Below are 15063 nucleotides of genomic sequence, written 5' to 3'. Positions count from 1 at the left end.
AACTGCGTGCACTCGCATCTCATATTGTGATATAAACCTCTGGTGTTGATGATGGAGCTGTTGTTAACACAGATCCACAGATAACCAAACATTGCATTTGTTGACGATTCGGAAGCTCTTTTTTTAAATTATCCGTTAGCTAACTTATGCTAGCTCGGCTAGCGCCTCGCTTAAAAATTGCTATCATGTAAAAATGGCTTCCGCCGGGAGTGTGTGGCATCCAAATGTCTGCTACACGCATGCAAAAAGAGGTTTAGGACTTTGTATTGACTACTGTAGACATAATCAATGCAATACTAAAGCAATACTAAAGAGTCGCGTTAAATACTTATCAACAATGTCCTTCAGTTACCTTTGATTTTCATTATCTGTACTAGTTTCTGTTCAGTTTTACCAGAATAAAAGCGAGGCTTTCAAAATAAAAGTTGACTTATGTGACGTATCAGTGGCGCTTGTATTCAGTCTTTGAACGTCTTCAAATTGTATCACGTTAAAACCAAAAACTTCAATGTGTTTTATGTGATAATTGCGAAACGGAAGGAAAATGACAAACTGTTTTCAACAGTTTTTCGGGTTTTTTTGTTTTTGTTGTTTTTTTTTATTTGTTTTTTTTTTTTTTTTTTTACATTTTTTACAGCAGAGCTAGATTATAAAAACTATCCCAAACTTGAAGCATTTTACAGATCATTTTTCATTCCATCAGAGAAACAGCCCATGGCCAGTCTGGTAGGGCAGCAGATGTCCACAGCTCAGATGAGAAGATGTCAACAGGACAAATATTAGATATGCACTAGTGTGTCAACAACAGTGTCAAAAAGAAAGCCATTATTGACAGATACTAGGTGTATTGATTTATTGCTGTCACTTTTAGATCAACTATTTTAGATTATTACTATATATAACCTGTAGATTTTTCTGAAAGTCTGATCCCTCTATTTTGTGGTAATGAATCATATTATCATGCCTTTTAAAATTCCCGCACATTCATCTTGTCAAAAGTCCAGACTGTTTTAGACCAATGCACAATATCTGCAGTTCTCAGTTCTTTAAATGTGTCTAGTCCCAACAGTTTCATCCATTTCATTTTCATAAATATGAAATGCAGTAATTGCAAATAGACTGTTCCAGGCTGTGTGGGAACCTGGGTGATATACTTCGCAAAGGCCTCTACATTCTCCACAAAACCAGAGAAATTCATTCTCTCACTCCCAGGTGAAAATACAAATTGACATCATTCTGGTCTTGCAGCTTGTTGTTGAGACTGTGTCTGGGCAGAACCTTTTTTATGTGGTGTCAGACAACTATTATGTACGAGTGATATAGAAGAAGGAACGTATGAGGACTTCCAAAAGTTCTGTACTAGAGTTGATGTGAAGTACAAAACGTCCTTGCCAGAAGCAACTTTGTTCATGTTTTATCGCCACAGGTAAAAGAACAAACGTCTCTGTTTGTGCCAAACATGTATTGATGTTATGCTTCTTAATCTTCAGTTGCTTGGAAACAACAGTTTAAAATTGTTATTTGTACTTGCTGGGAATGTTTTTTTTACTGATAGGTAGCCATGAGTTTAAAAAGTCATAAAATTTTATGATGCAGTTTTTTTCGCAGGGAGCAGCATTTGTGTGATTATATCTTCCATGCATACATCCACTAGAGGGAGCTGTAAACACTACAGTAGAATGTGTTGTAAGCAGTGACGCTTCCATTTTGCAGAGAGAAAAGTCATCTGCAAGAATCTGGAGGATTTCTCTGTCTGCGACTTTCCCACCACATTAATAAGCTAGATAATCATATATAGTAACTATTCATATACTTTCCCCCCCCAGAGTCTAATAACTAAATTTGTCTTAGTGATGTTATGAGAAAATTAAGGCAACTAACCTTTGATCTTCCAGGTTTAGTCCTAAAGAATTCCTTTAATGCTAAAGTATGAGAGGAACTTCAACAATCTCTAAGGCCTTTGTCACAAGTGCCTGGATAGATTTTTAGTGGTTTTGAAGACAAGAAAAAGAAATCCATTGGCGCAAACCTCCTGACCTCTTAGTGCTTTAGGCTATGTGACACACAAAAAACAACTACTACAATATTTGTGTAGGCAGGAAAATGCAGGTGTGGAGCACCACTACCGTCCTGAAACTTATAATATTTTCCAAAGCACTACGGACTGCCAAGCTTGTGGCTCGGATGTGTTGAGAACTGCATGAGTGACTCTCTTAGAAAATGTCCCCCCATGCGTTAGCCGTTCCATGCTGTTTACATCGCCTGCTGTATGGATTCACCAAGCAGGTTTCTGCATCTTGCGCATCACACATTGTAACGCAGCTGCTACAGCCCGAGGTTCCACACATGTGGCGGATTGTGGGCATGTTTATAGCCATAGTGAGCCTCCGTGTTTACATCACCGCGTAATATTGATCCGAAGGGACTTAAAACTGCTGACTCTCTCCACTTCCATCAGATCGATCAGTGTGTTTCCTCCTCGACCTTGTTATTTCCTGTATGCCACTGTCATCCTTTTTTGCTTCATCCTGTCATCAGAGATGTTTTGCGCTGGCTTGAAACTGTTTTTTACATGCTTTTGTGAAAATGTTTATGAAAATTTTATCTCCAGGAGGCCATTCATTCGGTAACATTCTCTAACAAGGCTCTGATGTTTGAAGACAGTTGGTGGAGTTTCATGTAGTGGCATCAAAGTAAAGGCATCTGAATACAAATGCATCGCACACTTTTCAGATTTTATGCATATAGATATATTGAGAGCCACGTGTCCTTGTCTCCTTTACAATTCCACTCTATTTTTTATTGATGGGTTACATGAAATGTACCAAAACTATGTGGCAGTTTAGGCGTAACATGACAAAATCTAGACAAGTTCAAGGGTTATTGGATACTGTTGCAATACACTGCATGCTCTGATTTCCTGTCTTCCTAGTATCCTGAATGCTGCAGTGGCATTTTCAGACTAATCAAACTGGCTTTGTGCTGCACAGTGGACTGAGGTGAGATCAGTAAGAACTGACACATGCTTTAGTTTGAAGTGAAATGTTGATAACGAGAGAGCAGAAAGCGCTCATCTTCACCAGCAGTGACCTGCTTGTCGACAAGTCCAGCGTTGAGCTGCAGATAGTGGTGCTAAGATGGTCCCTGATGGTGAAGGGGATTTGTCAATGCTTTGTTGTTGGCTTACAACATTCTCAGCTGGAGAGTAGTTGCTCCTTTTGCCAAAGACAGATAGAAAGAGACATACAGGGAGTGAGAGAGAGATGCCTCACCGAGCTAAGATGATAGCGATTTAACACTCAATACAAAGTGCAGATTGCCCAGGGGAAGTGCGTCTGTGTGGGTCTTGGCCAGTGGCCTGAGGCATCCCATGATGACAGATATAAGTAGAACAGGGTGGCAGTCCCTCAAGCAGGATATCCTGAGTTTCATAGGCATACCATACATTCATGTTACGTCACCAAACAGAAAAGGCAAAAAGTCCTTTAAGAGGTTTCCCAGCCAATCATCACATTCCCTCCAAGTCTTAACAAAGATGCCTTTGGGTGCGTTCAGAATCGGATGCTCTTTGAAGCACTGGGTCCTGAAGAAAGAGTAGAAATCCTTTTTTTTTTTTTTAAAGCAGATACATGTGACATGCAGCTGTACTAACTGAGGTGGTTAATTGTCTTCAGGCCACCACAAAGCTGTCCATCTCAGGTTTTATTACCTTCCTGTTTAGATGGAGCAACACTTTTTTCACAGCATTATCCAGACAAAAGAGCCCTTGTACTTGTCCACATTTTGAAAACATTACAAATCACAAACAATAATTGAGACATTAGAATTTCATGTGGCAGACTAACACAAAGGAGAGCTTAGCTGGAAAGTGGAACGAAAATGCAAGTTTTGGAGTACGTCTCTGTCAGCTTTTCACATCTAGAGCTTTCTGAAGCTCAGTCACGTTGGATGGAGAGCATTTGTGGACAGAAACTTTGCTTTAGATTCTAGTTGGATTCAGAGCTGGCCTTTAACTTGACCATTTTAATAAACGAATATGGTTTGATTAAAAAAATTCCATTATACATCTGGCTTTCTTCTTTGTGATCAACCTCCTACTGGAAATTGAACCTCTGCCTAGTCTTGATACTGCCTAGTCGTTGTCTAAAATATTTTATTTCTGGTTTACTCTGCATTTAGCTTTGCATTCCCATTAACTCAGTCTAGATTCTCCCACTGTATGATGATTCCACATCCATGTATTTTTTCCACATATAGCCAAACAACTTTAAAGGTGGTGTTATCTAAAAAAAACCCAAAACAACAACAAAAAATCTATGTCTAATTGCAAGCTCCAAACAGGGCTTCATGTGGCTTCTTGCCACTTTTCCATTAAGGCTGGATTTAAGGTGCACATGACTCAGGAGGTAAAATTAAACAGGAGCTGTGATTATTTGCAGCTCCTTCAGAGTTGCTACAGGCCTATTTTCTGCTTCTTTAAAAGGATTAATGTTTATATGGCATGTTCTCCTGGTCTTGTACTTGTGCCACTCTCCTCACTTTTCAGATGCTTGGATAATTCAATAATATGTAGTGTTGCAATATATCGTTTTTGTGACTTTATACGGCTTTTAGCTTCTGTTTAGTTTTCTCTGCTGGTCTTCGTGATGTTATTTGTTCACAAATTTTCTCTAAGAAATCTAGTTTACATCCTGCTCATTTTCCATTCACTTGAAAATTATGCATCACTTTGCATGGGTCTATCTCTGGACTTTGTGGTTGTAATATGAGAAAACGTGGAGAGGAGTGAATATTTTAGCAAAGCGATTTTTCCTACGGTAACATCTTATTTATCTCGTTTGTTCATTTATATCTGAAATTTCTTAGTTTGTATGGTATAAGTATGATACTTTAAATATAAATCTTCTAATGGGTAGTTTTAACATGAAAACCAACATATTTTAGTTGATGTTTCTGTTGTTTTACACCACAGTAAAAACATGTAGTTAAATCCGCCTGTCACTAGATTGTATTTTCACTGGGAGCTTCGTTACTGTGTCGGTTATTTATGTCTTTGCGCCATTGCCACAAATACTGACTCCCATACTTTTAGTGGGTCAGTCGTTTCTGATTTATGATTTCCACTCTCTTGGTTTCCAAAGAGCAGGCCAGCACACTGTGAAAGACTGGAGCATCCGAGGACACAAAATGGCTGGGCCAGGATGCATGTCTGACATGCGTGCTGTGGAGCCAAAATCATTCCCCCACTTTCACTCCCCCTTTTAGGAGAGCGGCTTGATCCAGAGTTGGTGCCAGACTTGGACAAAGGCCAAGCCACAGGACAAGAATCGACTCCCCACAAACATGAGCATTACACTCACACAGTTCGCTATTAGCTTTTTGCACATGAATGAACAGTTCAAAAAATGCATTTTGAGACTTGTTGAAGGTGCTGGCAGCCTCAGAACATGCTACGTCTGAGGTGCAGATAGAATGTAAAGCTGGCGTAAACAAGTCTGTAGCTGACAGTGAACTTTGCACATGTGTCCTTGGGGTTTATGGTGTGAGGCTAATTGTTGAGTAGTCTGTACTCTTTGTCCAAACCAGCGGGTACAAAACGCATAACTGTCTAATGTAGAATAGACTACAATAGTGAGGGAATGTTAGTTGTAAAAATTCTTGCCATTTTGGAGGAAAAGCTCTGCTGGAAGGGGATTTGGAGAGCAGAACAGAAGAGCTGATTGCGCTGCGGCTCTTGAAGCTTTCAGTGCAAAGACAAATAGAAAGATACTGCACATTTCATGAGTTAAGGTAGCTTGTCTGTGAATTTTAATTCAGTTTATTGCCAATTAATTGACTGCAACTCGTGTTTTATTGCATCTAAACTCCCTCAGGTGCTAAATTTATAATTTGTATAAGAGTATACAGCAGCAAAACAATTGTTTGCATAAAATTGTATTTTAAAACACAAAGCGGTAAAGACATACAGTATGTCTCAAAGTTGTGTCCGTGTTCTATTCAGCTCTTGTTTTTGTGCTCTTTTGGGCGTGCACAGTTTAGACTAGCCTCCCTCACATGTCCCCCTTCCCTCCTTATCTGGGGTCTTTATGGTGTTTACACTTTAGATGCACATCTGACCTTCACCTTCTCAGGCCCCCTTCAATGACCTTACTGCCACACACATGGAAGCCCTGATATATTGTAAAAGGGGGGAGAAAATGTTGCAGAGACCCATAGTTGGTGAAGCTTGCTTTGCTTTTTACACCACCTCGACTCCTAGTTCAGGTAAACAAAATGCTGCATTCTAGGTATGCATACTGTGTTATAAAATGCATGCATATTTGTAGGTGGGCAGAAGGAAATGGAATGGATTTTCTTTGATTAAAAAAAATCATCTTAATTTAGTGTGTAGACTTAGAAGCTTTGTGCTCATAAAGCATCTTAAGAGAGTTTCTTTACATGAAACAACAATATGGATTTGATAATTATGCCAAAAAACACAGTTAAGGGATGTTTCAAGTTTCAGTTTTCTCATGCTCATTAATACTTATTAAAAATTCAGAAACCTCAAAGGAAGGACTCTGTGCTCAGTTACCAAATTGCACAGAATGAAGACGCTCCCTGCCAGGTTACGGAGAAATCGTCTGGTTTGCATCAAGAATGCAGTGCCCTCTCCATTGTGTGAGAGATCCCATATTGTTTTAGGTATGCACAAACCTGATGAGATCATGATGGAGCATTATCAAGAGTCCTGAATGCAAAATGGAGGAGCCCTGTAGATACAGTGGTAGTTTATTCATGGCGAGTGATCAAGTCACACTGTGGATGGGTCATTCATGAGTCTGAAGGAGCTTTGGCCAAGCTTGCCCAAAAACCACACCCAATTACATCCACACCAAGCAGCCAGCACTTTAGGTAATTATGCTTTTGGCTTCTGATGTCATCACTTTCTCCCTGCGGCAAAAAAAAATCTAAAGTAGCTGAAAATAAAAATACACACAAACCAAATGACCAAAACCTGCAATATTTTCAGACACAATGTGCATATTGTGTCTGAAAATATGCACATTTTCAGACACAATATGTCTGAAAATGTGTGCTCAGTATGCTCAGTTCAGAGCATACTGAACTGAGCATGTTCAGTATGCTCTGGGTTTCATGAGAAATAAAGTTCTCTCTCAAAAATAATAGTGCACACACCTCCAAATTGTACATATACAGCCAGATGCTGAAGGACTGGATGATGGTGTGGGTTTTTCTAAGCAGGGGCCTAAATCCTAAGTCTATTTGTCATGAGGTCAGAGAAAATCTGGCTTGGTACTCAGTGTTGAGGAAAGAGGATGACAAAAAGAAGGAGGAAGAAAAGGAAAAGCACAAGCTGTGCTTTTCCTTTTCAAAGTACAAGAGAAGGAAAAGCACAAGCTTGAAAGGTTTTACTATGCAATTACGCAGTATTTGCTTTATTGCGACCCATTAAAACCAACTTGAGACTTTAGAGCCTTGGTGTGATCAGCGCAGATTTGGGATTTTTGTTGCATTATTCACTCTGGGTGCACTCACTGAGATATGAGCTCAGAGCATAGAACTGTGTTAAAATGATTATGAATGCTCAGTGGTGAGCAGTTCTCTGTCTAGAAAACCAACTAATACGCATTCCCTCACATGCCGGATGAATTGATGAAAGTGGTATTTGTGTTTTCTCTTCACCAGAAAGACTGAAACTAGTGGTGAAGATGTAGAAACCTCTCCTCTAAACTGGCAATATCCCCAGATTTTATAACTATTTTGACAATGCTGGTTGAATGAGGAAGCAGTTGAAAAGGACACTAGTTGGAAAGTCAAACAGGTCCTTCACAATAAAACTAGGTTTTCCTACTAATTTTCCATCTTTGTGAAAAGCTTTAATGGCAACTCATTTTAGGTGTTTTACTTTTAGTTTTACTTTCAGCTTTATTTCTTTTCAGTTTGTAACCAAAGAGCTAATGATTTGTGAACTTGCTTGGAGGGCCAGACCAGGGCATGCTGGGAAAGTGGACTGATTTTAGGTTCTTTTGAGACCTCTATAAATTTCCAGACATATATGCTCTACAACCCTCTTCCTGAAGGCCTCAGACAGATGTATAAATCTTAGCATAGTTAAACTCTCGTGTTAGCAGCAAGGAGCACTTCAAACTAAATGTCTAAGATTCAAACAGGGGAACCCTTTTTCTGAATTTTAATCCTTTGATCTTTCTCTAATATGCCTATTTGTCATTTTAAGCATTCCTCTCTCAATTACTGAAAAACTGGAGAAAATGTATGTTCTATAGCTTTGTTCTGCTGTTTATATCACTTGATTCATATTGCTTAAACCATGTGCCAAAATATGTTATAGAATGTATTCAATTATGTAAGAAAGAGTCCAGGCTGTCAGTTCTCTAATACCACTGAATTTTAAACAGTAAAACTCTAATTAATTTACAAACCATGTTTTTAGCCGTGCTTCCAACACACATAAAGACCTAACAGTGGAACACTGGCACCCCCACTGAATCTTGATCGCTTCATTTGCACCATGATCAAGCGCCTATGCGCACACACACGCACCCCCCACCCACACACGCACGCAAACACACACACACACACAAACTTACACCGTCATTTTAGCCATATATCCGAGATGCGAATAAAAACAATGTGTAACTAAACCCCATAGGGTGGCGAGAAAACGCTTTTTATCTCATTTAAATGTCAGCTATACAGCCCTTCCTCATGCTAAGCAAATGCATACCAGCATCGCCATGCGACTGAATCGCCTGGATCCAGCCTACCACCGTACTGCGGAGAAGACACACCCCTACAATATGCACGCCTAGCTGCACACATCTAAAACTGTCACAAAAAATACAATAAAATAAAAAAAAAAAAAGAGAAAGAAAAATATTTATAAAGCATTAAATAAAAATTGTGGACCTCGGCATCTCTGGTGCTTAAAGTTTCAACTGCGTGATGTCAATTGCTGTTGCAATAGGGTTTTCTGAATTTCCAAAGCGGATGCAAATGGAAACAAAGACACTCCGCTCTGCTGCATATGAAAGCACAAAGACTGATTGAAACTGTTCATTTCGACTTACAAAGCAGCAGTACAGTTGGCAGCGTGAGCACGGTAATCCGCGCTTTAGATCTGTCACTGATTCAGAGATCAGCGGTGTACCCATGTTGCTTTAAACCTCACGCGGTCAAAGTTGTTTACCTCTTCGTTACCTCTGACGTAAAGACACACCCCTGTTTGACGGGGCGGCGATTTTGTTACGAGCACCTGATCCGACCAATCAGATGGGAACTTGACAACAAACTCCACCAACCAAAACACAGGACTCACACCAAGCCGGGCTATGATTGGCTATCGTAGACGCTGAGGGGGGAAATCCCTTTTTCCCCCGAAGAGAGCGAAAGGAGGAGGGGCGGTGCATAACAAAAAGTAATGGCCATCTATTTGGGTCCAGTAGAAGGAGGATTAGCCTATTTCTTGTCGGACTGCTGCAGGTGCGCTCAGGTTTTCTGTGTATTTGCCTGGTAGCTACCTGTTAGCTGTGCTTTTTCGGTTGGGAGTTAGCGACTCGCGCGCAGAGAGCGGCTAATTATCCGAAGTCTCAGCCGCGTTGAGGGTTAAAGCAGGCAGCTAGCCACGCTAATGCTAGCTACTACAACCCACCCCGTGTGTGTGTGTATGGGTGTGTATGTGTGCCAGCGTCTGGAAGGGCGTACTAGTTAGACGTATTCTGCCCGAAGTCTTTTCTACATTCCTTGAAGTACACCGTACGTAGCGTGGACGTGGTTTTTCCTTTCCGTAAGTGGCACAATATGAAGGGGCGCACGCATTGCAAAAGCACAAAGACGACGAACCACAACTAAAGAGGATTAAAAAGCTGCACGGTCTTCATGGGGAAAAGTTGAGCTGAGGTATGAAACTCGCAGGCACTGAAGGAATGCTCAAGTCGTGGTTTGAATTATTGTGATTTTTTTTTTTTTACTCGCCCCCATAGCTTACGAGGAACATGTGTCCAAGGTTTTTTTTTTTTTTTTTTTAATCAGTGTGTTTACCTACGCAGTTGCCTGATCGCCGTAAGATCACTTCAGAGTGTGTATGTTACTGTTGAAAATAGTTCAGTGTTACATAAACAGAGCGACTGCAGGTCAGGTCCGAGGGTAAAGGCACACTCCGTGACTTGCGACATACCATTTTTGCTTTTTTACCAAACAGGATTAACAACCTGGGAAAACCGAAGAAAGGCTTTGAGACTTACGAACAGCGCGAGGACATGCTAAAACCCCAGGTGAGACATTTTCTTTCTCCTTTTGCTTTCCTCAAGTCTTACCAAAATGGACATGCTGGTTGTTATACTGTGAGAACGTCTAAGTGTGTATTTGACGTGTTATTGCCAGTCTTAGTTATGCTGAACTTTTCATACCTAATCACGGCAAAAAAAACAAAAACACAACTAACTAGAATTAGATTAAAAAAACAAAACAGGATGACAAAACAAATGACGACGCACTAAAAAAACAACCCTAATGAGCTAAATAAGGTGAAGACGTTCGTTAATTGAAACCTCGATTTTTTTTACCAACGCATTGCCATTTCTATCCTTTCGTATTTGTAAACGAGCCCATTTCGTACCTATGTACTTAATTCATTACATGTTAGTACATTTCCTGTTGTGGGAGCCTGATGTTATGGTAATGATTGTGGTATGTTCAAATCTAATGTATTATTGAGTTTAATTGTACATCATATGACAACTTACTTCTATTTTCATTTGTTTTGGTTCTGATCCCTGTGTTGGACAGTTGTCTCATGACAGATTATGACTTGAAGAAACCCAAATAACTCCAGGTGGCCTTCTACTGGTTGGTTTTATTTATTGGGATCTTATGAACACATTTTCTAACAATCAACTTTGAGGTAAAAGTCTGCTTTCATTTTAAAATTGTAAAGCAAGTACAATTTGGTTAATTGCTACAAGATTGTCCCATGGTACAGAACTTAAATTCTGAGCCCTAAAAGTATGGTGTGTAATGGCCAAATTTGTGAAAATATGAAATGGTTAAGGAGGTAAATGAAAATCAACTAAAAAAACACTGTTACTCTATAAAAAAGGCAACGCTGGCTTGAAAGGCCAAGGAAACACTAGAGTAGTTGGTATATTAGCAAAACCTCTAAAAGAATTGCATATGAAAAGAAGAAAGAGCAACATGGTTGTTGATTCTTTTTGAGCTCTGCATGAGGATTAATTTGTTCATATTTACTTTGAAATGTCTTATATCTACTAAGTACCACACAGGAAGCTGAAATTCTAGTAATATTTGCACCACAATTTTAGCACCAAGGCTTTAGAGAAAGGCATAAATAATTAAAAAAGTTCTGATACAGGTTTTAAATCAAAAATAACAAACTATTGTAAAATGATATTAAACGCACCAAGAGTGCACTGAAGCTATAGATGGAACATACTTTAAGAAAAGGAAAAATGGAGATTGTTTTTGTTGCAAAATTTCCAAAAACCTAAAAGATGGGTTATGTCACTCCCTGAAGATAAAGGACAAAGGCATTATTGTCTTGTAATTTCCAGGCTTAACTAAAGATTTGCTAATCAAATCCATCTAAGTAAGAAGCTTATTTGTAGCTCGAATCAAAACAAACATTTTTGATTTGGTTTTACACATACACTCTGTAAAGTTTTTTTTTTCTTTCTGGTGCCACTTTTTGTACCAATATATTCTATAAAATGATTTCCTTGCAATTCTCACTGGCCTCTCTAGGGTTGATTGAGAAGAAAGTGATATCTAGGCCACAGTTACAAACCAAACGTACTTTGCTGTTTGCAATCACTTTTATCAGTCATGGAGAATCCTGCCACTGTTGATTATGATGAATAATCAATATCTGCTGCAAGCCTTTTGTTCTTTTTATTTGAGATACAGACAACTCCACAGTCCACTCTTAGCTGCTCACCAGTTAGGAAGTAAATGTGGAGGGATTAAATATAATTAATGGCAGCAGGAGGATTTTCCTTTGCTCATTTCAAGCTGGTTAGTTTGTTTTGTTGATACATTTAAAGAAGGCAGTTCATCAACTGATCCCCTGATTTAGGGAATGTTTTCTCACAGCAAACTATTTAGCCACTGTTGGATAACTTGGTATGTTATGAACATATAACATATTCTAAGGTTGTGATCTGAATGTGACTTTTAAGTCACATAAATTAAGTGTAAACTTGAACTGCCTTGTTGCTGAAATGTACTATGCAAATAAACTAGCCTTGATTTAAACAAAGTTTAAACTAGTAGGTTTAAACTAGGGTAACCATTAAAACTTAATTCAGCACCAAGCGGTCGCTGGAGTACAGATCATTTTCTTTTATCAGACTGAGGTAAACCTTTACTCAGATGTCATAACAGGGGGACCGTGTACTTTTGAATCAAGTTGTAACAGATTGTTTACAGATCAGTGTGCTGCTGGAGATGGTACAGCCTATAGAAACCCCTAAACACTCCTCCCACTGCCTACTCCTGTTTTTTTTTGTGTTTTTTTTTTTTTTTTTTTACTGTAGTCGGTTGCTTCATTCTCCATGTGACCGTATAGAGAGTATGACGCTACTTAACTTAACTGTAAAGACCCTGTGTAATCTGCTTACGTGCATGTTTGTAGCTTTCCACATTTGTTCAGTTCCTTTGAAACTAACGACGTGTTAAGTTCCTCCTAATGTCTTTATGTTTTCAATTACCTTCTGTGGTTAAATGCTTCTGGCTAGAATAAATCAAACCGGTCGCATATGTTTTCACCGAAGTTCAAGTTATGCCGAAAATATTCTCAGAGAGCAAACAGGGCAGTGCATTTATGTTATGGAATTATTTAATGTCTTTCCAATTTTGTGTAATCAAACATGTGAAGTACAGATAAACCCACAACAATTTATTCCCCTGACAGGGTGGGTAATGACAAGATGTGGACATCATAATAACAAATAATTAAAAATAGATACAAAAAAATACTCCTTTTTCTTTTTAGAGATGCCTTTGTTATTACCTAACAATAAACAAACGTATTGGATCAAACACAAAATCATTTTAAATCTACCTCTTGCAGGGGTGTAAAAAATTTGTGTCCTAAATGTATATTTATATATAGTTTGTTTTTATGAAAAGTATGTTCTGAATAAGAGACAGTGTTTTATGGAGGGTTACATAACTTTTGGACTAAGTGCTTTTGCACCCACCTGCCACATGTCCACGTCTGTCTCTCCGGGTCTGTGTGCTGAACTCGGCGTGTTATAAAATGTGCGTTCTTTGTCATATTCGGCATTGACATAAAAGGGACTTTTTGGTGTGTGTGCTTGAGCGGGCCTCTCCCTGCCTTGTCTCTTTCCCCTCTCCAGAGTCCAGCAAGGGGCCCAGCACAAAGGGGGCAGCCTGCCGTTACTGCCTCCCCTCTCCCTTTGCTGGCCAGCAGTGGAGCCTGGGTGTTTGAACGTTGTGGGGGGTGGGGAGGGGGCTGCAGAGACCATAGGGCTGGACACGGGACATGATGAGCCCCCCAAGCCCCTCCCCACCACCTCTTCCACCCCAGTTTAGCCCATCCTGTGTGGGGCACAGGTCACCTTGTCATGTGCTATTACTGCTGCTGTAACATGCTCCCTGTGATCGTAGAAAAAGAGCATAAGATAGAACCGTGGAGGCTGCAGGAGGGAGAATGAGAGGCAAGTGAGGAGACAGGACTGGACTAGTCTGCTCAGCCAGTTGTTTAGCTGCATTACAGACTCGTTTTGTGTACGTTGTTGTTCGATTCACATAGTCTCTTTTTGTCTGTCGTCCTCAGACAACTGTCCCTTGTGCATTTTTTTAAGGACATTGGTACAGCACAGAATTCTATCAAATGTATTTGTATCTGTTCCTCATCTTGTTTTGAAATGTATATATATTTTTCTTTTCTGTTTTTTTCCTATTTCTATTATTGTGGTCTTATGTGTGGTACTGTGTGCGAATCGAAAGGCCCTGCGTTTCCATTGTTGGCCAGTTCTCTCCATAACCTGGACCGTTCCAGATCAGATGTGTTTCAGGTCTCTGCTGTACTCGTAGCGACCCAGTTTGAGGTATGCAGTAAAACACATCGCCTTATGTTTCTCCCTCTGATTCTCTTGTTTTCTTTTTTTCCCTCCATTTCCACATTTATGTTTTTCTCTGTTTTTTTTTTATGTGTGGTTTTTTTCCCTTTAAATGAGAAAATGTTTGACTGCACGCAACAATTTCAAAACAATTTGTGGGATTGCATCATGTGATGTAGATTAAAGATGCTTATTGGATTGTCATTTTGGGCCCCCTTCTTTCATTCAGTTGTCCATTTATTCCCCTCTGTTGCTATAGGTCTGGATGCGATTCTGAATTTGACTCTAAAGTGTTGGGATGTGGTCTGTAGGCTCATTGCTGACATTCTTAGGATGTGATGCCAGAGGTTTTTTTTATTTTATTTCCCTCTTTCCCCTTGCTCTTCTGTGTCTTTTTACACTATGCTGATTTGTTCCCTCTGCTCACTTTTTTGATATCCTTTTCTCTCAATGTTCATGTTTCATTTTAGCGATAGGCTGTAATTAGGTTAGTTTGATGGTGGGTGTGGATTCCCATAGGGTTTTTTAATCCTTTAGTATTGATTTTGATTGAAACTTATCTATCCTATTAGCTGCTCTGTCTTTTTTGAAGCTTAAATATCCATGTTTCTTTTGTGACTGACTTATGAAGATCCAAATTCTTTTGGCTCCAGTCTCTTGCCGTGGTCTGCATTGGCACTAACGTGTACTTTAAAATGTTAGTTGTTGCCATTATTGCAGCAGGAGATCACAGATTTGCTTTTTACTAGCTGGAGAAGATGGCAATTTTCATGATTACTGCTTGCTTTATTTGAATAAGTCTCTCTTGTGGTTTCTTAGGCTTTATATCACCTGTGGTTGCAAAATTATTTGTATCCTGTAAACTTTATTGCATTTCTGTCAGTTTACAACAAGTAAATTCTCTCTGTTTAATTGGGATTTGACATGATAGGCCGACAAA

General features: G+C 39.4%; 1 protein-coding gene across 2 annotated transcripts in view; it reads left to right on the top strand.

The window, feature by feature from the left end:
* The first annotated feature begins 9417 nt into the window (after positions 1–9417).
* LOC116710492 (vitamin D3 receptor B) overlaps positions 9418–15063 on the top strand; it is a 32001-nt gene continuing 26355 nt past the window's right edge. Inside the window, exons 1-2 of one of the 2 annotated variants that reach the window (XM_032549572.1) lie at positions 9418–9921; positions 10223–10295. The gene's annotated coding sequence lies outside the window, so the exon portion shown is untranslated. The remainder of the gene's footprint in view (positions 9922–10222; positions 10296–15063) is intronic. The other variant, XM_032549574.1, reaches the window with a different exon arrangement.

Source organism: Xiphophorus hellerii, chromosome 20 (assembly GCF_003331165.1).
Source record: "Xiphophorus hellerii strain 12219 chromosome 20, Xiphophorus_hellerii-4.1, whole genome shotgun sequence".
Lineage (NCBI taxonomy): Eukaryota > Metazoa > Chordata > Actinopteri > Cyprinodontiformes > Poeciliidae > Xiphophorus > Xiphophorus hellerii.
The sequence above is the reverse complement of the archived record's forward strand: the minus strand, read 5'-3'. Positions and strand labels throughout refer to the sequence as shown.